Below are 23,282 nucleotides of genomic sequence, written 5' to 3'. Positions count from 1 at the left end.
TTCCTGTCATACAGTCTGAAATGACTACAGTGCCACAGATAATTTAACAGCAATTTAAAACTGCCCAGTGGTTCCGTAGGTCTATTTCTGTTTTGACGATGTCTCTAGGGCCACAACACTGTGCATATACAAAACCATCCTACTCAGAACATATTGCTTCCATCTTTCAGGGCTGCTTCTCAAATAATTTTGAGACAACTGAAATGGTTGTCCAGACAACAAGCTGTTTAGTCATGGTTGCCTGAGGACAACTGAATTTTACAATCATTCGCTCGTCTGCATTGTTTAGTAAAGTAAGTTCAATTATGTTTCAAAAGTTTTTTAAAAAAACAAAGCAGATTGTCAAAGGTACAACTAATGATTGCTGGTTCTGACGCACCTCATGAAGTGAGTTGAAAACCTATAATTGAAAACCAGAGCATTCAAATGTTAAGTTAGCAACTGCATAAATGGTTTTCCTCATGCTTTGGAGGAGGTTCAAACGTCCACATAAAAAAGGATTTCCCATTGTCCCAAGGGGAAATGTCCTGGAAATATCAAAATATGCACCACTGTGCAGTCACATAAGATAAATAACCTCATTCTGGACTCATGTCTTGGTTCTTTGACTGGAGATAGCAGCATTGAAACCTTTAGTTTTCCAATAAGATCAATCTAAACCAAAACAACTCCGAGCTGCACCGAGTCAATAAAAGAATGAAAGGACAGGTTGGACAGTTTTCTAAGTGGAATAAGGAACATCACACCTGTGAGGCAATTTATCATCCATCTCATTCATTCAACCTCTATGGTTTCTTCTGTTCATATCTTGTGAAAGATGCTATGAGGGGAAATGGAGAGAAGGAATAAACAAATTTCCTATTTCAGGAAATAGACAGATTATTGAGAGTCACTGTCCTGGTAAGCTACAACAAAATCTAGGTAATTATAATGTTCTGGGAGGTGGCCATGACGCCTTTAGTAAGTGCACTTCTCAAAAATGAAACAAGCCATCTTGGTCCAAAGGGTCCACTCATGAAGTTGGTTCTTGTCTCTGCTGAGGGACTTTACCATCATGTTCTCCATATCAGTGAAGTGCTGAACAGAAACAACTGAGTTTCCCAATGGCACCAGTGTCAGATTTGAACGTTAGCAAGGGAAAACAGCTGGGATCATATCTTTCTATCTTTCATTGTGTTGTGTTTTCTGTTCATATCCTCACCAAGGGTTTTCTATATACACGTTTGGAAGAAAAGCAAAGCCAGCCAGGCTGCTCAGAGCTGTAGTCTTTTTATCTATATATAAGCAACCACACTCTGAGCCACCACTGCGTGGGTACTTTATCCGGTTAGGAAGGTATTAGTCACTAGAATGAGAGATGAGAGAGGAGCCAGTGACTGAAATGTGTTCAGATGACCATCTTGTAGTGAAGCACCAGTGACCACTTTGTGAGAAAATTGAGCTGTAATCTATTCATGAATATCTTTATGTTGGGCACCAAAAAAGAAATGACTTATGTTATCAGCTGTAGGGTTTATATTTTATACTGCAACTAAATCTCACCTGGAGGGACAAGCATTTTCATTGAATTACTGTAAGTCTTTCTGCTGGAAGAAAGATCACAAATGCATTATTGGGAAACGGGTCCCAATAAAGAATAGCTCTTAAAATGGATTTTTCCATATTTATATTTCTCCTAAAAGGCTCCAGATTTGCTGAATCATTGCCTTTGTAGAGTCCACATAGGGGTAGGCATACCGGTTATACTTCGAATAAATGTGGTCACCACCAAAAGACATTGGACAACCTTAGAACTGATGGAAAACCAAACACGGGTTCAGTGGAATCCTGGTTTCCTGTGCACCATTTGTAAAAATTATTCGCTTATATTGAACAAATCTGTTTTCCAACAGCATAACCCACTCATATAATCTTATCGCAACTGTTTAGGCTAATCAGGTTGTAATGATCATTTTAATGGCAGTTCCCCATTGTGTATGGGCAATTGCTTCAGTTATAACATTTTCAATGGATAATAATATGCCAACAGGTGCTACTTAATTGTTCTTCAACTGTCCCGAAGTGGTTAACCGTAAAGGATCCTAGGAATGAATCTCTGACTACACTGCTGCATAGTGCTGTTCAGTACTCACCAGCACTTTAAACAGCTTAACAGTGTTCCACTCAAGAGTGCAGGCACTAACATTCTGAGCAGCGCTACTCAGCAATATAAGTCACATTGTGGATCATGGGATCAGAAGTATGTATCAGCGTATCAGACGGTAGCAATGCCTTATCTGCTGGTTATAGTGAGTATAGAAGATTGAGGGTGAACTGATTGAGGTGTTTAAAATGTTAAAAGGATTTGATAGTTTCTCTGTATCTACCCTATCTCCTCTGGTGGGAGAATCAAGAACTAAGGGACATCATTTTAAAATTAGAACTAGGCCATTCAGGGGCAAATTCAGGAAGCACTTTTTCACACAAAAGCTAAGATAAATCTGGAACTCTCTTCCCCCAAAAGCCTGTGGATGCCAGGAAAATTGAAGCTTTCAAGATTGGGATAGTTAGATTTTTGTTAGGTAAGTGTATCAAGGGAAATGGAGCAAGGATGGGTAAATGGAGTTGAGGTGGGGATCAGTCATGATTTAATTGAATGGTAGAACAGGCTCGTGGGGCTGAATGGCCTACTCCTGCTCCTAATGTTCCTCTACAATAGGATTCCCCTGTCCTTTGTATTTGCTATGTACCCTTTGTACATTGAACTCCAAGTATTTTCTGTGGTGTTCTCCAATTCCTATATGAAAAGAAGGAATGCACAATGCACAAATTGAAGGTACCCATAGCCAACTACTACTACAATTTGCCCATCTGAGCAATATCAATCATGTACACCTTCACCTTCTTCCAGACAATAAAGGAGGTTTGGCAGTAACAATGTGTGTATAAACTTCATCTAATATACTTGAGAGGATGCTATCTGAATCTATATGGTACTTGGACTCTTTCTCAGTCAAATACTTCCAATACTTTAAGCATTCAATCAGAACCAATGTCGGACAGTACCAGACCCAGAGGTTGATCAGATTTTGAGTGCCAATACATCACACCATATATTATGGGGGGGGGGGCACACTGAAAAACTAAACTGCTGCCAGATCCCCCCCAAACCAGTACATTGTGCTGGGCTTATCTTTTTCTAGCTCACATAGTTGAGAGCTGTTATTCCAAGGCATTTATACAAAATGTTTGGAATTGGTTTTCAGGCAAATTCAAAGGCATTCCAGTTCTGTAAGTGCAATATTACCCATGCATTAGTAAACAGCATTGCATATAGAAAAAGATACCTTTGTAAAATCTACCATGTAAACAGTAGTTTTTAAAATGGTAGTTTTTAAAGTTTTGAGGAATGAAATGATATCTGGAACTTTCTTTTGAATGAAACCTATGTTTTTAGATTATTTACTGGCAGGTAAGACTGTTACTGGATAAGCTGTTTAATTTTAATTTTTCAAGCCATGGTTTAGAGGCTTCCTACTGTAACTGGTCACAAGTAAAAGTTTCAACAACGTCCCTCTAATTTTGGAAAAATAACAAATCACCATTTTCAATGTCGGTTTCTAAAAGCAAAAATTATTTCTAAATCAACAAATTCGTCAATGTGACAAATTTTATTAAAATAGAAATTCTTCTGCAAATACCCGTCGTCTTGGCACTTGAAATCCAGGTTTTACTTATCCAATTACAGAGCTGAAAAGAAATGTTTAAAATCTGTCTCATGACAACACTGCATTAATTCACAATTCTTTTTTTCTTCTGATTTAAATTCAATACATTGCTCCTCAAGCCTGTTCTAAGATGTTTGTTTTCTTCAAAATTAAGAACAATACCATCTGAGATCTCAACCCTATTTTGCTACAACTTACATGTCAACTTTTGTTTCAGATTGAACCCAATTTAGCAAAATATAAAGCAGTATCTTTAATTTTAGAAAAACTTCCTGGGCTCAGGCCCAAGTTACTTTAGTTTCTCGATTGTTTTTCAACAGGCAGCCAGTCTCAGGACAGAATGTACCTGGTTCCTTGCTTGCCATTTATTTCAAGGGAAGCAAGCGATTGATAAAACTAGGTTATTTATCCAGTTTTCCAGAGATGAACCCATAAACTTCCATTCTTAAGGCAAAAATTTTATCTTTTTGGGCACACGTAATTGCCTATAAAATGTCCAGTATCACAGCATATCCAACAGAGAAAGAACTTGAAGTGAGGAAGTTCTTTACAAAGTAAGTAGACATAATTTTAAATAAAATTACAGTATTGGGACAGGCAAGGATGGGAAAAGGGAACAGGTCTATGTTTAAATCAACCAGTTCCCAGCATGTACAATTTCAAAATGAACCAGTGTTCAACCAGTCACTTAACAGGTTTGCTGAAAAGTCTGATAAGGGCATCCAACTATTGAGATACGTTTACAGTTATTGAGATGGTGCTTACAAATACAGCTGTACATTCATCAATCTGGGGAGACGCTACTGCAAATTTCATTGACCACCTTTCTGTATTTTTTAAGCAGAATTGTGTTTGTGGCAAAGCAGTCAGAATTTGATTGCCAGTATTTTTCAAATGCTGCAGCACAAGTAGGCCAACATTAAAGAGATTCTGCAGCATAAAGCACAAGATACGGAATTATTTCTGGTTTTGATAAATACATTATTGTATAACTAAACCTTAATCCACACTTACTTTGAAGTTGAAACTCGCTTTCAAATTCCCTAAATGCACACAAACATCAGCTAGGCAGTGGAGTATTGTAAAATAAGATTATGTCATTGACGGTAATAACATGTAAAGTTGTCTCACTGAATATGGTAATTTTGTCAAAGCACAATAAACCTGGTCCAAGTACAGCTACAAAATTACTTCCTTTGCTACAAATGGAAATTGTATACTTCACTCCAGAACTTCAGCGCATAATCTAGGCTGACACTTCAGTGCAGTACTAAGGGAATACTGCATTGTCGGAGGTGCTGTCTTTTGGATAAGTCATTAAACTGAGGCTCTGTCTGTTTGTTTAGGACAATGTAAAAGATCCCATAGGACTATTCAAAGAAGAGCAGGGCAGTTCTCCAGGGTCCTGGCCAACACTGATCCTTTAACACAACCAAAAGAAATTATTTGATCATTTATCTCGCTACTGTTTGTGACACCTTGCTATGTACAAATTGGCTACTGCATTTGCCTATATAATTAATTGGTTGTGAATTGCTTTGGGATGTCCAGAGGTTGTGAAGGGTAATATACGAATGCAAGTTTGTTCATTCTTTCTTAATTTTTTTTAGATAAACCTATTAATTAGGACTGATTTCAAATCCAAACAGAAATATAACAGCCTTTGCAAAAAAGTTATGCTATATTTTACAATATTTTATTTTAGTAAAATCATTACACTTGCTATAATGCTTTTCCAATTATTAAAGCAGCAAAATGAAAACTCATAATTCCACTCCGTGATATCATCTGTATTTTTTCCACTTAATCATTTCAATAGTGGCTTAAATCTGGCAGAAATATTATTTCAATTACTACCTAATCAGCACCAAATGAAAGCAATAATTTTTAGACATAAAACTTTTTTCTGTCTTGACCGCATTCTTCATGCTGATTAACCTACAAAGCTCACCATGTCTACTATAATGAGACTAATGACTCTTCATTTAAAATCAAAGGAACTTAATATAACAGTATTAATAAGCGCGCAGTCATTTATGTTACAACTGAACTAAATGACCACCGAGAGAGTAACCAGGTCTCATATAAGGTGAGAAAGCTTACACCGAAAACTAAACCATGCCTTAAACAAACAGTACCTATTAAAAACCCAAAATTCTACCATGTTAATATAAATTTCATGTTTGAAGTGACACCAGTTGCAGTCTTAAAATACATTTATGTGGTCTGTAAATTCTTATTCCTCGTTACATTATTGAAATACAGTAGAACCCTCACTTGTAGTGAAATCAAATCAAAATGCTACTTACCATATAATTGGCCAATAAAGTACTCTTATAATAATGACAATGCTGTGCATTTACAGTGAAAATCATTTAGTGGACCAATGAAGAACTGCAGAAAACACCTTTTGCTAATCCTTTGAAGACTGCGGCATTATTTCAACACCAATGTAAAAGATTACAAAACTACACTTTTAGTCAATGCACACTTACCTAATTCTGTTTTGTTGTAATATTTAGTCACAATATACAGCCATTTTATAGGTGTCACATTACTTTGAAAGCTGTGTAGCCTTCCGATTCAATCCTCAAAGAGTTCAATTTCTGTTCGTACTGGCTGAATATTTTAGTTACACTTTTAGACATTAATTTCAGTTCGGCTACTGGAAATAAGCTTAGATTTCCATTCTTACCTAGTCAACGTTCGTCTGTTCTGAAACAGGGTCTACAACTGAAACAGTAACTTCAGCAACTCACCAATGTTACTTCAACAGCACCTCCATCCCCTGCAGCATGCATCACCAAGAAGGACAAGAGTAGCAATGTCGTAGGAATACCTGTATACTGTGCACCATCACCAAAAAGACTGCAGTGATTCAAGGAGAAGGCCCATCACCACCTTATCAGGACAACTCGGAATGTGCAATAAGGTGGCTTTGCCAATGTCATCCGCATTCCAGGAACAAGATAAAAAAAACTGCTCTCCACAGATGTTTATTATAAATTGGATAGCCAGGTGATGAAGGATAGAATACTAGAGCCTAGTCTTCAGTTGCTTCCAAGCCTTTAATCACAGAGCTTCACATTTACACTCACCCCAAATCCTGGATCAGCTCTTATAAATGGATACGAGAGTTCCCAATTGATATGCAGCACCTGAATACAATTAGCACTAATTGATATAAATCACATGGATACAATTAATAATGATGACTGACCTGTTCCAGCATTTTCTGTGTTTGTGTCAGATTTCCAGCATCCAGTTTTTTAAAAAACTTTTTGTTTATATTGTTTAATTCAATGCCACTTCTCTTCCAGGAGCGACTACCTTGAAGAAGTTCTCTTCAGCATGATTTCTGTTCATCTCTTTTACTGTATTCATCTTCACTGCTATCCCTTTCCCTTCTTGTTCTTGATCATGTATTTGCTCAGACTCACTTTCACAACCATGTTTCTTTTCTGAGCATCTGTCTCCAGCTCTGACTCATTCCACATGGATACTGGCTCAAATTTCACCCTTCTGGTTTCAGATGCAACCACGATCACCAATATCTCTGTGACAATCAACATTCTAACCACTGCTCACGCCACTTTTTGAAAGTCACCCACTCCACCGAATGCATATCCTCACCTTCTCTTGTCAGCAGCACTTCATTTCTGAGCTGTCCTGGACCTCAATTTCACATCCTCTTTCACCTCATTCAGTACTTCTAACAAAAAAAATGTTCTTCCTTTCAAATGGCAAGGACCGTAAGCTTCAACAATGATATTAAGTATTCAGTTACATTCGCAACCTTGCGATTTAAATGTGAAGTTTGTAGGGAAGAAAGTTCCCCAGTTGCCTATTTTAACTCAACCAATAGGGGTGACGCTGTGTTGCCCCGGTGTCACTAACAGAAAGGCAACTGCACAAGCGTCCCCTCAAACTGAGGAGGCACCACTAATATAATTAAACAAAAGCAACCTGAAGGATTACAGGACAGAACAAATTCAAATTATGCATACCCTTCTAATACTCTACATCCTCATTCTATTAAAATCAAGATTCATCACACAGTCTCCAACACAAACACATTCTTTCTCAGAACCTTAAAATTCATTCTTCCCTCTCTTATACAATCTATAGGCTTTTAAAAGCTAAGCTTAATGTCACCTAACCACTACTTTTTGATTTATCTCGACTTCTCTCCGCTTTCAACTTTGATGATAACCTGCACTATAGACCTTGGCTCTTCACCTAGATTGCCAATTAGAGTTCACCTACAGTTCAGGAAACAGATTTAGTACTGGAAGGTTTTAGTGACTGCATACAATACCCATACCATGTGCACCAGGTTTAGCCTTGCGTTCTTCATTTCATCAAACTGTCACTCAGCTAGCCCCTGGAATGGTGAAACTTCTGATAGTGATATGTTGTCATGGCAAACAAGATTATAAAACAGTTCCCCTGTAGTATTAAACTTAACATTTTTAATATGTGATTTGCTATAAATTTTAAGTGAACATTCTCTTCTGGAGATGGATATTTTGAATTTCTAACAATAATGGGCTTTTTAAAGTGGTTTAAATTGTACGGCAATGTTAAATTTTACACAGTTAGAATAGGCTGTATCTCAATAGTTTATCACAAACCACATCTTAAATAGCCCTTGAAATAACAGCCAAAGACTGTTATCTGATTTCGCTAGAACACATAGCGACAGTCATTAGTAATACCAGGAAACGAAGAGAAAGAAACACCGTATTCCATTGTGATGATAGTTTAAAGACATTACAAATAACACTGACCAAGAAATATGCTAAATCAACTGAAATTTCTATCAAGTCTACAAAGTGGTTAAACACTTCCTTAATTGTAACCAGGCCCTAACTTGCAAGTACAGGCCCTAACTTGTTCAACTGGTCACAATTCATGCACATTTGGTCATTTTAAAATCTTTTTCAAGAAACTACAAGAGTTTTCACAGGTTAGACACCATTCCCTTGTTTGAAAAAAGTGAACAGAATAAATAATACCATTTTTGTATACGGTTTCCCATAGAATCTTACAGCACAGCCATTCAGCCCATTATGCCTGTGCTGGCTCTTTGAAAGAGCTATACAATGAGTCCTATTTCTTCGCTCTTTTCCCGTAGCCCTGCAAATCTTTCCTTTTCAAGTATATATCCAATTCCCTTTTGAAAGTTACTACTGAATCTTCTTCCATCACCCTTTCAGGTAGTGTATTCCAAATCATAACTCGCTGCACAAAAACAATCTCCTCATCTCCCCTATGGTACTTTTGCCAATTATCTTAAATCTGTGCCTTTTGGTTACTGACCACCTGCCAGTAGAAACAGTTTCTCTTATTTACTCTAACAAAGCAACATTGTAAAGGGGCTCAAAACTAATTTCAAGACTGGACTTCAGTTTGTCGATCTGCCCTAACTTGTTAACCCTAACAAGTGATTTTGTGCAAAATAAATTTCATCCTCTAAAGAATCTGAATTTATGTGTACATAAGAACATAAGAAATTGGAGCAGGAGTAGGCCAATCGGCCCCTCGAGCCTGCTCCGCCATTCAATAAGATCATGGCTGATCTGATCCCAACCACAAATCTAAAGAACACAAGAAGTCGGAGCAGGACCCGGCCACATAGCCCCTGGGCCCTCTCCGCCACCCACAGGGCATTGACCGATCCGAACTCAGCTTCATGTCCAATTTCCTGCCCGCTCCCCATAACCCCTAATTCCCTTTACTTCTAGGAAACTGTCTATTTCTGTTTTAAATTTATCTAATGATGTAGCTTCCACAGCTTCCTGGGGCAGCAAATTCCACAGACCTACCACCCTCTGAGTGAAGAAGTTTCTCCTCATCTCAGTTTTGAAAGAGCAGCCCCTTATTCTAAGATTATGCCCCCTAGTTCTAGTTTCACCCATCTTTGGGAACATCCTTACTGCATCCACCCGATCAAGACCCTTCACAATCTTATATGTTTCAATAAGATCGCCTCTCATTCTTCTGAACTCCAATGAGTAGAGTCCCAATCTACTCAACCTCTCCTCATATGTCCGCCCCCTCATCCCCGGGATTAACCGAGTGAACCTTCTTTGTACTGCCTCGAGAGCAAGTATGTCTTTTCTTAAGTATGGAGACCAAAACTGTATGCAGTATTCCAGGTGCGGTCTCACCAATACCTTATATAACTGCAGCAATACCTCCTTGTTTTTATATTCTATCCCCCTAGCAATAAAAGCCAACATTCCGTTGGCTTTCTTGATCACCTGCTGCACCTGCATACCAACTTTTTGATTTTCTTGCACTAGGACCCCCAGATTCCTTTGTACTGCAGTACTTTCCAGTCTCTCGCCATTAAGAAAATAACTTGCTCTCTGATTTTTCCTGCCAAAGTGCATAACCTCACATTTTCCAATATTATATTGCATCTGCCAAATCTCCGCCCACTCACCCAGCCTGTCTATATCCCCTTGCAGGTTTTTTATGTCCTCCTCACTCTCTACTTTCCCTCCCATCTTTGTATCATCTGCAAATTTTGATATGTTGCACTCGGTCCCCTCCTCCAAATCGTTAATATAGATTGTAAAGAGTTGGGGACCCAGCACCGACCCCTGTGGAACACCACTGGTTACTGGTTGCCAGTCCGAAAATGAACCATTTATCCCAACTCTCTGCTTCCTGTTCGATAACCAATCCTCCACCCATGCCAGAATATTACCCCCAATCCCGTGATTTTTTATCTTAAGTAATAATCTTTTATGTGGCACCTTGTCGAATGCCTTCTGGAAGTCTAAATACACTACGTCCACTGGTTCCCCTTTATCCACCCTATACGTTATATCCTCGAAGAACTCAAGCAAATTTGTCAGACATGACTTCCCCTTCATAAAGCCATGCTGACTTTGTCCTATTAAATTATGCTTATCTAAATGTTCCGTTACTGTCTCCTTAATAATAGACTCCAAAATTTTACCCACCACAGATGTTAAGCTAACTGGCCTATAATTTCCAGCCTTCTGCCTACTACCCTTTTTAAATAACGGTGTTACATTAGCAGTTTTCCAATCTGCCGGGACCTCTCCTGAGTCCAGGGAATTTTGGAAAACTATCACCAAAGCATCCACAATCCCTACTGCCACTTCCCTCAAGACCCTAGGATGGAAGCCATCAGGTCCAGGGGATTTATCCGCCTTGAGTCCCATTATTTTACCGAGTACCATCTCTTGAGTGATTTTAATCGTATTTAGCTCCTCCCCCCCGAGAGTCCCCTGTTTGTCCAGTGTTGGGATATTCTTAGTGTCCTCTACTGTAAAGACTGAAACAAAATATTTGTTCAGCATTTTTGCCATCTCCATGTTTCCCACCATTAATTTCCCGGTCTCATCCTCTAAGGGACCTATGTTTGCCTTAGCCACCCTTTTTCTTTTTATATAACTATAGAAACTCTTGCTATCTGTTTTTATATTTTTTGCTAATTTCTTTTCATAATCTAACTTCCCTTTCTTAATCAATCCTTTAGTTACTTTTTGCTGTCTTTTGAAGAATTCCCAATCTTCTATCCTCCCACTAAGTTTGGCTACCTTATATGTCCTTGTTTTTAGTCGGATACTATCCTTGATTTCTTTACTTAGCCACGGGTGGCTGTCATTTCTTTTACACCCTTTTTTCCTCAGTGGAATATATTTATTTTGAAAGTTGTAAAATAACTCCCTAAATGAACACCACTGCTCATGTACCGTCTTACCCTTTAATCTATTTTCCCAGTCCACTTTAATCAATTCCGCTCTCATACCATCATAGTCTCCTTTATTCAAGCTCAGTACGCTTGTTTGAGAATCAACCTTCTCACCCTCTAATTGGATATGGAATTCAACCATGTTGTGGTCGCTCGTTCCAAGGGGATCCTTAACTAGGACATTATTAATTAATCCTGACTCATTACACAGGACCAGGTCCAAGGTTGCCTGCCCCCTTGTAGGATCAGTTACATACTGCTCAAGAAATCCATCCCTGATGCACTCAATGAACTCGTCCTCAAGGCTGCTCTGCCCAATTTGATTTGTCCAGTTAATATGATAATTAAAATCCCCCATAATTATGGCTGTTCCCTTATTACATGCCCCGACTATCTCCTGATTAATACTTCTTCCAGCAGAGTTGCAACTATTAGGAGGCCTATATACTACGCCCACTAATGTTTTTTTTCCCTTATTATTCCTTATCTCCACCCAAACTGTTTCATTATCTTGATGCTTTGTCCCAATATCATTTCTCTGTATTACAGTGATTCCTTCCTTTATTAACATAGCCACCCCACCTCCCCTTCCTTCCTGCCTGTCCTTCCTGATTGTTAAATACCCTGGCATATTTAATTCCCAGTCGTTGCCACCCTGCAGCCATGTTTCTGTAATGGCCACAAGATCATACCCATACGTAGTTATTTGTGCCGTTAACTCGTCCATTTTATTACGAATGCTACGTGCATTCAGATAAAGAACTTTCAAATCTGTTTTGTGACGCTTAGTTCCTGCTTTTTCCTTTTTTAACACTTTACCTATTACTCCATACCTTCTGTCCCTTCCTGTTACGCTTTCCTCTCTCTCCCTGCTCAGGTTCCCAACCCCCTGCCACTTTAGTTTAAACCCTCCCCAACAGCACTAGCAAACACTCCTCCTAGGACAGCGGTCCCGGCCCTGCCCAGGTGCAGACCGTCCGGTTTGTACTGGTCCCACCTCCCCCAGAACCGTTTCCAGTGTCCCAGGAATTTGAATCCCTCCCCCTTGCACCATTCCTCTAGCCACGTATTCATTTGAAATATCCTCCTATTTCTACTCTGACTAGCACGTGGCACTGGCAGCAATCCTGAGATTACTACCTTTGAGGTCCTATTTTTTAATTTACCTCCTAACTCCCTATATTCTGCTTTTAGGACCTCATCCCCTTTTTTACCTATATCGTTGGTGCCTATGTGCACCACGACAGCTGGCTGTTCGCCCTCCCCCTCCAAAATGTTCTGTAGCCGCTCCGAGACATCCTTGATCCTTGCACCAGGGAGGCAACACACCATCCTGGAGTCTCGGTTGCGGCCGCAGAAACGCCTGTCTATTCCCCTTACAATTGAGTCCCCTATCACTATAGCTCTGCCACTCTTTTTCCTCCCAGCCTGTGCAGCAGAGCTACCCGTGGTGCCAGGAAGTTGGCTGCTGCTGCCTTCCCCTGATAAGTCATCCCCCCCAACAGCATCCAAAGTGGCATATCTGTTTGAGAGGGGGATGGACACAGGGGACCCCTGCACTACCTGCCTGCATCTCTTACTCTTCCTGGTGGTCACCCATTCACTTCCTGCCTGTATACCCTTTACCTGCGGTGTGACCAACTCGCTAAACGTGCTATCCACGAGTTTCTCTGCATCGCGGATGCTCCACAGTGAGTCCACCCGCAGCTCCAGCTCCGAGATACAATCGGTCAGTAGCTGCAGGTGGACACACTTCCCGCACACATGGTCGAATGTAGAACTTGTGTTTAAATTACTAATTCAATCCAATTATCACAGTGTAAATTTTTTTTAAAAAAATCATTCAGTACAGTAAGCTTTCGAATTCTGATCACAGGGCAGTACTGTCAAGCAAAGCGGGGTTTAAAATGCAAATTGGAGAACAAGGTATTTTGAGACAAGCATCAGCTTTGCATCACAAACACCGAAATAAAATATAAAACCATGCTACCAAGGGTGAGATCACCTTTTAAAATTGATGTCTTTCATGTAGATCAAAGACACATTTAAAGAGGAGGTTCATAGTTGCAACACTGATCTGTTTCAGTTACCAAGTGTGTTTATTCACTACTAAATGGTTGCTAAGGTTATATTATACAAAAAACAGAATTGAAGAGTCAGGAAAGTGCAGACTTTTTTTCAGTTGCCCCTCAGAAATGAGAACTGGCATCAAGCCCAATTACTCAGTTCCAGTTTTTAAAAAAATAAATGTACTTGGTCTCCAAGCGCAACTAGAAATTACAGTTAGTGATGTCATATATCTAACTATATGGAGACCCAGCTGTACCGTAATATAAGGGTTATTTTATTTTTCTCTGATCTATTTGGGGAGCTAGGCCTCAAACCAGACATGCAGGGACACACATTATTATTTTTTAATCTTTCCAGGTTTAAGCTATAGCCTTTGTATATCATTGTACAGTCATGTGAATATAATGTAGGTTCAAATGTGATGATCTATGATCTGCTTCTAAATGTACAGTACGACCTTGCAATACTGAACCCCAGCCTTCCAAAACTCGCAGTTACCACAGCATGCCGCGCACCCGCTCCCCAATTCCATGATTCAGATGCTGTGAGTGCAGGTATAAAGATAGTGCCAACAACCACTTACTTGAGAGAATACTAAGGGCCCAATATAAAAAAGCAACACAGCAAGCAGTGGGTGGCACTGCAGCACCAAAGCTACAGAATTCCCAGGTTCAGAATACTGGTGCGAAACAGTACAGTAACGACATGAAGTTAAATTGTGTTTACAGGTGCATGCAGGCTGCAAGTTTGACGTTGATGCAAGTGATTCAGGCTTCACACCAACACTAAACTTGCAGCATAAATCTGGAGTCTGGACCTGACTCACTCTCAACTGCATTATAATTACACCCTAATTGTCTTGAATGTATTGTATATGAATTGGAAAACTTGTCTTTAAAAGTTTCTTCTGCTGCTATAAGCAGATTGTTGTTCATGTGTGTTAGTTTGCAGATCACATTTCAAATTTCGAAGACAGTAGTCATTATTTCTGACGAGGCTAATTCCTGTTTTACTGTTTTTGAGCAATATTTCCAGTTTCTTTTTCCATAGGAAATAATTTTTGGGAAGAATGGAAGGGATTTAGGGATTAATTAGTTTGTTAATTAGTACTTAACATAAAAAAACACTTCATATAGGACTCTCCTGCTAATGGACAATTCTTCCTGAAATACATCTGTAGTGCCTGTATTTGATCCAATACATTCTGGTTATCACACCTTGTACAATAATTAAATGATCACAGGATTCCAAATGCTAGTGTTTCCAGATTAAGTCACTTCAATTATCCATGATTAACAAGGCAATAATGAACATGAAAGTGTGTGTTTATTGTGGGTTTTAGGACACCAGGGACTCTTTTGGCACAAACCAATGCCAAGTGCTAAATAAATTCTGGTGTGCTGAAGCTCATGTTAAATGCACACATTCAATCTGATAGATAGAAGCACTTTTGTTTACCCTACAATATAAAATGTTGTATTTTCAGTTGCCATCTGTGATTTCACTGGAACGACTCTAACGCAGAAGAATAAAATATTTCAGGACTGAATAAAATGGCTTGGAGAAGAGGTTTATTAGAGGCATTTTGTAAATCAGGAACAACAGTTGCCAGTGCAGAGTTGCAGGTTGCAGAGACATGCTCCAAGTCAAGACAATCAGAAACCAGATCATGTTCTCACCTTTTAAACTGACAGCACATTCAGTTACCTAGCAGGACACACAAAAAAGGAGCAACTTAAATGCGGGGAATTTATCTGTTCCAGAGATAGACATCATCAATTTCTCCTTATATGATGTTGTTTTGCATAACCGGAGTAGCAATGCTAAGTATAAATTGGCCATGAAAGAAACAACATGGCATTTATATAGTTCCTTTCATGTCCTCGGGATGTCCCAAGCTATTTCACAGCCAATGAATTACTTTTGAAGTGGAGTCATTGTTGCTTTGTAGGTAAACCCAGCAGCCAATTTGTGCATAGCTGGGTCCCACAAACAGCGAACGAGATAAATGACCAGTTAATCTGTTTTGGTTCTGCACAAGAGATTATTAACAAAAATGAAAGTGCATGGAATTGGAGGTAACCTTCTGACATGGGTTGGTAATTGGTTGGGAGGTAGGAAACAGAGAGTAGGGGTGAAGGGAATGTTCTCTGATTGGCAGGAAATGGCCATTAGTGTTCCCCAGGGATCTGTACTGGGGCCCCAACTTTTCACGATAAATATTAATTATTTGGATGAAGGAAAAGAGAGTTGTATATCCAAACTGGGAGTTGACACTAATTTAGGAGGGACAGTAAGTTGTGTAGATGGGAGCAGGAAGTTACAAAGGAACATGGACAGATTAAGTGAGTGGATAAAACTATGGCAAATAGAGTTCAATGTGGGGAAGTGTGAGGTCATCTACTTTGGATCTGAGAAAGACAAATCCGAATATTTTCTGAACAACAACAACGTGCATTTGGATAATATAGTGCCTTTAATGTAGTAAAACATCCCAAGGCGCATCATAGGAGCGATTATCAAACAAAATTTGACACCGAGCCGCATAATCATAGAATTGTAGAAAGGTTACAGCACGGAAGGAGGCCATCCGGCCCACCGAGTCCGTGCTGGCTCTAAGCAAGAGCAATTCAGCTAGTCCGACCGCCCTATCCCCTAGAGATATTAGGACCAAAAGCTTGGTCAAAGAGGCAGGTTTTAAGAAGCATCTTAAAGGAGGAGAGAGAAGTAGAGAGGCAGAGAGGTTTAGGGAGGGAATTCCAGAGCTTTGGCCTAGGCAGCTGAAGGCAAGGCTGCCAATGGTGGAGTGATTAAAATCGGGAACGTGCAAAAGGCAAGAATTGGAGGAGTGCAGAGATCTCGGAGGGTTGTAGGGCCGGAGGAAGTTACAGAGATAGGGAGGGGCGAGGCCAGGGAGGGATTTGAAAACAAGGATGAGAATTTTAAAATTGAGGCGTTCCCGGACCAGGAGCCAATGTAGGTCAGCGAGCATAGAGATGATGGGTGAAAGAGACTTGGTGTGAGTTAGGATACAGGCAGCAGAGTTTTGGATGAGCTCAAGTTTATAGAGGGTGGAAGGTGGGAGGCCGGCCAGGAGAGCATTGGCATAGTCAAGTCTAGAGGTAATAAAGGCATGGATGTGTGTTTCAGCATCAGATGAGTTGAGGCGGGGTGGAGACACACGATATGATGGAGGTGGGAGTAGGCGGTCTTGGTGATGGAGTGGATATGTGGTCGGAAGTTCATCTCAGGGTCAAATAGGATGCCAAGGTTGCGAAAGGTCTGGGTCAGCCCCAGACAATGGCCAGGGAAATGGATGGAGTCAGTGGCTAGGGAACGGAGTTTGTGGTGGGGACCAATGTCAATGGCTTTGGTCTTCCCAATATTTAGTTGGAGGAAATTTTTGCTCATCCAGTACTCGGACAAGCAGTGTGACAAATCAGAGACAGTGGAGGAGTCAAGGGAGGTAGTGGTGAGGTAGAGCTAGGTGTCATCAGCGTACATGTGGAACCTGAGGCTGTGATTTTGGATGATGTCACTGAAGGGCAGCATGTAGATGAGAAATAGGAGGGGTCCAAGGATAGATCCTTGGGGGACTCCAGAGGTAACGGTGTGGGAATGGGAAGAGAAGCCATTGGTGTTTCTCTGGCTAAGACTGGATAGATAAGAATGGAATCAGGTGAGCGCAGTGTCACCCAGCTGGACGACGGAGGAGAGGCAATGGAGGAGGATGGTGTGATCAACCATGTCGGTGCAGACAGGTCGAGAAGGATGAGGAGGGATAGTTTACCACGGTCACAGACACATAGCATGTGGTGAGAGACTAGGAGCTATGAAGGAGCAGAAGGATTTAGCTGTGTATGTACAGAAATCACTAAAAGCTAGTGCACAGACCATAAGAGATAGGAGCAGGAGAAGGCCTTTCGGCCCCTCAAGCCTGCTCCGACATGCAATGAGATCGTGGCTGATCTGATTTTTACCTCAACTCCACTTTCCCACCTTTTCCCCATATCAGGTACAAAAAGTAGCCACAAATGCTAATGGAATGTTGAAAGGGGTTGCAATACAAAAGTGAGGAAATGATATTTCAGTTGTACAGTGCCTTGATCAGACCCCATCTGCAGTACTATATTCAGTTTTAGGCACCAAACTTCTGGAAGAGTATATTGCCTTAAAGAGTTAAATTATGAGGACAGGTTTCATAAACCCTTGAGTTTAGAAGGTTGAGAGTTGACCTAATTGAGGTCTTTAAAAGGAATTTTATATGGTAGATACAGAGAAACGATTTCCTCTGGTGGGGGAATCTAGAACAAGAGGGGATAATCTTAAAATTAGAGTTATGCCATGTAGGAGTGAAATTAGGAAGAACTTTTTCACACAAAGGTAGTGGAAAGCTGGAACTCTATCCCCCAAAAGACAGTGAATGCTGGGTCAATTGAAATTTTCAAGACTGAGATCAATTGATTTTTGTTTGGCCAGCGGATCAAGGGATGTGGAGCAAAGGCGGGTAAATGGAGTTGAGGTTAGCCATGATCTAATTGAATGGCAGAACAGACTCGAGGGGCTGAATTGCCGACTCCTGTTCCTATGTCCGTTCACTTGTGAACAAGGCTCTTGCCATCCATGACCTTATTTGTGGATGACTGCACTGACATTTTGGATTTGACGGAAACTTGGCTTACAGGTGGCAACACCTTGCCCCTTACCAAAACAGTCCTGTCCGGTTCTACTTTCCACCACCTGCCCTGCCCAAATCACCCCAATAGTAGTGTGGCCCTTATCACCAAGTGACTACCCCTGCTCCTCTGGCATCTTCTCCTCCTTTGAGCATCTTACCTTGATCCACCATCACTGCTTCTTCAAAATCCTCGTTGTCTATCACTCTCCCCAAGATATCTTACCTCCCTTCATGCCTCAGACTCAGACTCCTCATCTTCAGAGATTTCAATCTCTATCTCAGCTGCCCTTGCCCTCCCTAAATCTCTTCTTTTATATAAACTCTCCTACCGATTTTCACGGCCACCCCTTCGACCATGCTTCTCCACTCCCATGGTCTCGATCACACAAGGCTATTTCCGACTACTTCTATATAACTCATCCCACATACATCACCCCCTTCCAAGCCCCTTTCTTTCTGGATCTGGAAAAACTCTGCCACAAGTCACTTACAACTGCACTTTCAAACTCCCTGCTATCTAGCCTTTAGCCTTCCATTCACCACAATACTTCTGCAGCTGTCGATCTGATCAGCCACTCTCACTCCTCCACCTTTGATGCCCTTGTCCCCTGCAAAACCTTTACTCTCTTCCTTCCTGGTTGTTCCACATAGTATGGACCCCTTCTTTGCTTCCCAAAGTCCACGGGCGCAGAGTTGAGTGTATCTGCTGCACAACTGGTGTAACCATCTATCACCAGATGCGGCTGGACCACATCAAGCGCTATTAGGCCTCACTGTCCTCTGCCAATATCACCCACTACTTCAGGATCATCCTGGAAAATAAAGATAGCTTCCAACTTCTTTTCTCCAGTACTAAACGTCTGTTTAAATCCATCTCCCCTGCCCCCTCCACCCTCACCTCCAAGGTATTTGACCTTCAACTGAGCTTCCAACTCCATATGCTCTCCATCACAAAATCTACTTTCACCTCCATAACATCGCCCACCTCTGCCCTTGCCCCAGCCCATCTGCTGCTAAAGTCCTCGTCTATGCCTTTATCATCTCCAAACTCAACTATTCCACTGCTCTCATGGCTGACCTCCCATCCTCCACCCTCTGCAAGCGTCTCATCCAAAACTCTGCTGCATGTTTACTATACCGTTTCAAGTTCTCTCACCCATCACCCTTGCCCTTGTTGACCTACACTGGCTCCTGGTCCCTCAACAGCTCAAATTTAAAATTCTCATCCGTGCGTTTAAATTCCTTTGTGGCCTCAACCCCTTCCCATCTCTATAATCTCCTCCAGCATTACAGACCCCCCTCTCCGAACTTTCCATTCCTCTTAATCTGGTCTCTAGTGTATCCCCCCTCCTTTCATCCCACTATTGGCAACTGTGCCTTCAGCAACCTAGGCCACGTACTCTGAAATTCCCTCTCTTATTTTTTTGCCTCTCCACCATCCGCTCCTACTTTAAGACCCTCCTTAAAACCCACCTCTTTGGCCAAGATTTGTCATCCCTCCCAATATTGTCTGCCTTGGCTTGGCGTCCACTTTAGCCAAATGCCTTTGTGAAACGCCGCGGTATTTTTTTTTCCTACATTAAACATGCTATATAAATTCAAGTTGTTGTTCGTATGACATTTGACTGCTAAAATAGTGCATAAGTCACATGAACACATTAAATGTTCATTTGCTAATATTTTCCACACTCATTTTTAGGCTGTTCTTAAATAAGATTTTTCTGTGCAATACTTGCAACGCTGCAGTAACTCTGTTCACTATTGGAAATGTGTGTGACAATTTTAGAGTGATAAAAGAAAAATGTTGTTTCATCAATGTACATTGTTTACTACTGTGCAAGATTATGCGTGAGAACGGTTTAAGATTCAACTATGCTAGCTAGGCAGGCATGCAAAAAGGTTTGAAGGACCAAGCTCAGCAAACTTCTAAAACAGAAAACTGAGGATCCCAGTCATATTTCAGAATTTAAAAATCTGTGCAATTGTTCCTGTGCACAGGGGAGATTTTCAGCTGCACTGACTATGGCAGTGAATCTCTTCATACCCTTCAGCTAAATTAATGTTAGGATCTTGTTTTTAATTATAAATCAAGGAGCCAGAAGAAATCCACGTTTTGCTTTTGATGCATACGATCTGCTAGAGGGACTTCTCTCCGACATCCAAGTAGAGAGCAAGTCTGCTGTGTCCTTCATGTACTACAGAACTGCAAGATGTTTGCTAAGGGAGTCTCAAGACGACACTATTAACTTCAGAAGAAACTACACTGACCAACTTATAAAGTTATATTACAATTGTTCTCAGCTAATGTGAACCGTTTATCCATAATCTAACCTCACTATGTAAACAAATCTAGCTGCCAGAAAGGATTAAAGTGAAGCTTCCCAATCTGATATAATGTGCCCTATTGCAGGGCGATGTCTGCCTTCCACTAATAAAAGCCAGAGACGTGTCAAGCACCATAAGGACGGGGCATGGGGGTCTAAAACCTCATGAAAATGACCAGTGAGGAATAATCTGTTCATGGAATGTTAGGTGGGAATTTTCCTGTTGCCCACCTACCCCTACTGCAGCGTGAATGTAATCAAGATTCCAAAGTAAGGGTATCGGATCAGTGGGTCACAACTCTGTGGTGTGCTGTGTTGATGCTCCAATGCACTACAAAAATTCTGGCATCTATTTTCCCCCCACCTGAAAATGGTCACATGAAGACATGATTCCATGGGTATTGTCAGCAGTTGCCCAGATGGCTATTATTCAGGTGTTAACCTAGACTGAACTGTACTGTTTGTGCAAAACTCTAATTCCAGTGCTGAACAAATAAAAATTTTTGCAACAGTCCCGGCAATACATACACAGTAGGGTTTAAATTAGCTGAAAGTCTACCAAGTATACTCAAGTTTCAAACAATTTTACACGTGTTACTGTAGTTACTGTGCAGAAATGCTCAGGAATGGTCTGTGAAACTGTCCCGATTCTTAAAGATTTTTCTTCTAAATCACCAAGTTCTGCACAATATTGTGCTTTAAACAGTCACCTGATGTTATGTTGAATTTCCTACACTACGTTTAAAAGTATACGTGAAATTCAGCAGTTTCAGTGCAGAAATTGCTAAACGAAAACAAGTTAACATTAATTTTTGCACACTAACATCTAAATTGTTTTGTGGAGTGAGGAAAAGAGGAAGGGTTTGGAGGTTTTGTCTAATCTTCACAATAATCTCACTGCAATTCATTTCTGGAACTTGTCAATTCTAAGTTTGCACATGGCTAGCGATTAACTCGAATACCTTGAATACATCTTTGTACATTGCTGTCCATAAAATTTACGTGCTGCTAATGGGGGAAAACAGTTAAAAAGTTACTAGCATTTTTTTGTAGCAGCTGGTACCGAATTTTGATGTTATTCTATTCCGATGCAACCTGTCCTCTGTTCACCAACTAGTAATTTCCCATTTATATATTGCTAATCCTGATATATAAGACAATTCAAATATGTTTGTTCCTTAATTAAATGCCATGCTCTGCCTGGGGGCCAAGACTACTTTCAACCATGGCTGTCAGTCAAGTCAGCTGAAAAGCTATTATCAGTTGTTCAATGAAACTCATGTTCATCAGCACTAGTCAAAAGCAACGAGTGATTAGAACGTTTTTAGGTAGGGTACAAGTTTATAAAACCTACAACATCCAGCTGAAGATATACTTTAATTTGACAATGGCTACTGGAGGTTTGAGGACATGTAGTCCTGGGAGTTCTAAGTCACATGCTGGAGGGCACCTGCAGGCTGAACATGCAGTAAACTAGCAACAGAGCTGTAATCATGCAACACATCACCGCAGGACAAAAAAAAATGCATTTTATATAGGTAGTCTCACAATAAGACCTGTCTTACCCTTCAGTCACAGAGTCTAAATCCTCTGCTGGTAAAATAAAACTTGACTGCAGACGTTTCTTTTGCAAAGTGTTCACTTACAAAAAGTGCTTCCTCCTGATTATTGGGAACAAAACCAAGCTTAGCATTACCAGAAACACTCAAATTCCAGGGAAAATGGCATAGAATTCTTAAACAAAAGCTTTAACAACAGAGGTAATTTAATTGTAAGCAGTCGTAACAGCTGCCAATGTTTTTCTTATTTGAATAACAGACAAGTTTAGTTAATGTGCTGCTTCAAAATTGACATTTCCTTTAAAAGGTCCAAACTCCAGTGTTTCAAACGTCACTCAGACTTTCAAGTTTTGTTAACTCTGTAATTGCCTAAAATAACTTGTCTACCACCCCAGCAGGGCAAAACTACTGTATCCCATCGCCAACTACTGCTGCAAGAAATTAGGCTCCTGTTCTTCCACAGGAAATATCACCTTCAATTTGTTTTCTATCAGATTTCCTCTTCATATTCTCCTTTCCAAAGAAAAGAACCCCAGCCTGCTCAGTCTTTCCTGATAGTTGCATCCTCTTAATTCTGGTGACATCCTTGTAAATCTTTTCTGCACTTTCTCCAGTGCTTCAATATCCTTTTTGTAGTATGGAGATCAGAACTGCACACTGTACTCAAGTGTGGTGTAACCATTACCCACCTGCTTTTTTATTCTTTTTATCCCTCTAGAAATGAACCCCAGTACTTTGTTTGCACTCTTTATGGCCTTATCACCTTGTGTTGCTACTTTTAGCGATTTATGTATCTGTATTCCCAGATCTCTTGGCTCCTCAACCCCATTTAGTTTCTTACCTTCCAAGGAATAAGTGGCCTCCTTATTCCTCCTACCAAACTGAACTACCTCACACTTTGTTATATTGAATTTTATTTGCCATTTATCCACCCACTCTGCAAGCCTGCTTACATTTTCCTATATTTTGGTGCAGTCGTCCACATTATTAGCTATACCCCGACAACTTGATATCATCTGCAAATTTCGACACTATACTTCCAATTTCTGAGTCCAAATCATTTATGCATATGATGAACAACTATGGTCCCAGTGCGGATCCCTGCGGAATACCACTTCCCACTTTCTGCAGGTCCGAGAAATTTCCCTCAACTCCTACCCTCTGTTTTCTGTTTTGTAGCCATCTTTCAATCCATTCTGCTACCTGGCC

At 40.5% G+C, this 23,282-nt stretch overlaps 1 protein-coding gene across 1 annotated transcript in view; it reads right to left on the bottom strand.

Moving 5' to 3' along the window:
• dph6 (diphthamine biosynthesis 6) overlaps positions 1–23,282 on the bottom strand; it is a 223,797-nt gene that overhangs the window by 159,912 nt on the left and 40,603 nt on the right. The gene's annotated exons all lie outside the window — the stretch shown is intronic.

This window comes from Heptranchias perlo, chromosome 10 (genome assembly GCF_035084215.1).
Source record: "Heptranchias perlo isolate sHepPer1 chromosome 10, sHepPer1.hap1, whole genome shotgun sequence".
Classification (NCBI taxonomy): domain Eukaryota; kingdom Metazoa; phylum Chordata; class Chondrichthyes; order Hexanchiformes; family Hexanchidae; genus Heptranchias; species Heptranchias perlo.
The sequence above is the reverse complement of the archived record's forward strand: the minus strand, read 5'-3'. Positions and strand labels throughout refer to the sequence as shown.